Source organism: Chrysochloris asiatica, unplaced genomic scaffold, assembly GCF_000296735.1.
Source record: "Chrysochloris asiatica unplaced genomic scaffold, ChrAsi1.0 scaffold00104, whole genome shotgun sequence".
Lineage (NCBI taxonomy): Eukaryota > Metazoa > Chordata > Mammalia > Afrosoricida > Chrysochloridae > Chrysochloris > Chrysochloris asiatica.
Window position 1 is genome coordinate 6,418,110 of NW_006408622.1, and position 3,376 is coordinate 6,421,485.

Here is a 3,376-nt window from a genome sequence, read left to right on the forward strand (position 1 = left end):
CTGACCTTAAGGTTTGCAGCCCAATTCGTAACCACTATGCTACTTAGTAGAGTGCAAAAATCTCTGCCATATGTTATTGTTGTTAGGTGCCATCGAGTGGGTTCCTACTCACAGCAACCCTGTATACGGTATCTGAGGAGCAGCCAGTGGGTTTAAACTAATAACCTTTGTGGTTAGCAGCCCAGGACTTAGCATACAGCGCTAAGTGGACTTACTTTCAAACACTATGTAACAATGCTCCACACCGCCCCCTTGGGGAAGCACCAGTTCAGCAGGCGTGTTATAAATTATTACAAATTCTATGCCCTTCCAGGTATCATTGGCCCCATGTGAAAGATGACGAAACTGAGACTCAGAAAAGTTAAGTGGCTGACTCGAGATTACATGTGTCACAATTTATTCTAAAACCTGAGAAGAATATGGAACACTAATTTTCCAATGATAAACGTTATTGTTGTTGTTAAGTGCCGTTGAGTCGGTTCCGACCCATAGCGACCCTGTATAGGGTTTCCTAGGAGCTACTGGCGAGCTTGAACTGCCAACCTTGCAGTTCGAACAGCTTTGCAGTCTGGCGCATTAACCCACAGTGCCACACCAGGACTACAATGACAAATGAGCACATTCCAAATAAATTCTGGAAACTTTCAGACCTTTAAAGAAAGCTACATTAAGATTGCAAAGTGAACATGTAACCATGAGTGATGTTTTTGGTATGTGGGTGGAGATTAATCTCAAATTAAGAACTCTTAAAAACGCATTTGAAAATAACACTGATTAAAAAATTTCAGGGAAAGAGTTATTGAAAATGGCACGATATTAATTAAAAGCAATTTATCTAGGTCCTCATGATTAGTTGTGAACTTAAGGTGAAGGCCACATTACATGTCAGAAGCATTTGAGACACTTTGTTGATGTTGTTAGGTGCCATTGAGTTGGCTCTGACTCATGGCGACCCTATCACAACAGAATAAAACTCTGCCCAGTCCTGTGCCTTCATCACAACTGTTAACATTTGACCGCTGCTGCCACGGTCAATCCGTCTCCTCGGGGATCTTCCTCTTTTGTGCTGACCCTCCACATTACCAAGCATAGTATCCTTCTCCAGGGACTTGTTGCTAAGTGCCATTGAGTCGGTTCTGACCCATAGTGACCCTGTATAGGGTTTCCAAGGAGCAGCTGGTGAGCTTGAACCACCGACCTTGCAGTTCTAACGGCTTTGCAGTCCAGCGCATTAACCCACAGCGCCACACCAGGACTCCTCTCCAGGGACTACTCCTTCCTAATGACATGTCCCAAGTATTAGACAAAGTCTCACCATCCTGACTTCTAAAGAGCATTCTGGTAACACAGATTTGTTAGTTCTTCTGACAGACCATACTGAAGACTGTAGTCTTTTATATTCATCGATAAATACTTTTAAGTCCCCTTTGATTTCAGTATGCAAGGTTGTACCATCTGCAAATCTCAGGCTTTTAGTGAGTCTTCTCCAATCCTGATGCCACGTTCTGCTTCATATAATCCAGTGTCTTGGATGATTTGCTCGGCAGACTGATTGAGTAAGTATGATAAAAGGATACAACCCCAGCTCACACTTGCCCTGATTTTAAAGCATTCACTCTCCCCTCGTTCAGTTCTAATAGCTGCCTCTTGATCTAGGTACAGGTTTCTCATGAGCACAATGAAGTATTCTGGAATACCCATTCTTCGCACTGTTATCCATAGTTTGTCATAATCCACACTATCGAACACTCTTGCATAGTCAATAAAACACAAGTAGCCATCTTTCTGGTGTGCTCTGCTTTCAGCAAAGTTCCATCTAACATCAGCAATAACATTCCTAGTTCCATGTCCTTTACGAATCAGCCTTGACTTTCTGGCTGCTGTCTGTTGAATGGTAAAAACGATGGGAAACCTGAGAAGGAACAATACTGAAAGAGTAAGAAAGCAAACACTTGGGAAATACTCTCACTTCAAATGATGTTGATGAGATGGAATTATTTTTCAAAATAAAGTTAAATAGCATTCAGATGTACTAATAATATTGACTCAACATTAACAGGAGTCCTTGTGTGGCACTGTAGGATAAGCACTGGACTGCTAATCTCAAAGTCGGCAGTTCAAACCCACCAGCCACTCCACAGAAACCCTAAAGAGGGTCACTGTGAGTTGAAACCGACTCAGTGGCACTTAGCAATGACTATACTAACAAGCTATGACAGTGTACAAAGGGTTGAGAGGGAAATAAATTATCCTTGAATTTTGGGAAGAAAACTGTTCACAAGATCCCATTATATGAAATTGCTTGTTTGGGGTGCACTAGCTACTCAGATAAGTGTTGAGAAAGCTTTCTCAGGTTTGAAATTCATCTTGTGAGACAAGGGGGATAGCTGAGATGAAAAAATATTAGAGGGCATTCTTTCTTTTAATTAGGTGTAATGATGGTTTATTGCAATTAGGTTTTCTTAATGAACTGTGTAATTGTATATGAATTAAATCTATATTTGCAATAAAAATGTTTATTTTGTGTAATGTTATAGCCATTCTTCAGTTCAGAACTGGGGTGACTATAAAAGTATGAAGTACCCCATTGCACTTTGTCTTTATATAAGGAACCTTGGTGGTGTACTAGGTTGCTCATCCACAGCTCTGTGATTTGAACCCACCAGTTGCACCATGGGAGAAAAATGTGGCAGTCTGATTTCATAAAAATTTGCAGCATTAGAATTTTATGGGGCAGTTCTCTTCTCTAGGCTTGCTATTGGGTTTTGCTTTTATGTTGTTGTTGTTATGTGCCATGGAGTCGGTTCCGACTCATACGACCCTGTACAGGGTTTCTGAGGCTGTAAATCTTTACGGGAGCAGAAAGCCTCATCTTTCTCCCACAGAACAGTTGGTAGTTTCGAACTGCTGACCATGAGATTAGCAGCCCAATTCGTAACCACTACACTACCAGAGTATTGGTGAGTATTTCATGAATGAAGGATAAATTCTATGTGACTGTTCAGTGTTAGTAGTGAAATGTTGCCTACATCAGAATTTTCTTTTCAGTGTTCTCTAGTATTGAGGATTTCAGACTGAAAAGTATTTTAAAAAATAGTTTTACATCCTGTTTTTCTTTCAAATGTTTTGAGAAATTAAACATCATTGTCACTGGTGCTGTGGGTTAATGCGCTAGACTGCAAGTTCCATTTGAATAGCAGATATGCGGTTCAAACTCACCAGTTGCTGCTCTTCGGAAACCCTATACAGTGTTGTTATGGGTCAGAACCGACTCAACAGTACTTAGTAACAACAACATTTCTTCACTAAAGGAATCCTGGTGTGGTGCTGTGGGATAAGGTCAGTTTGAGCCACAAGATTGGTGATTCAAACCCAC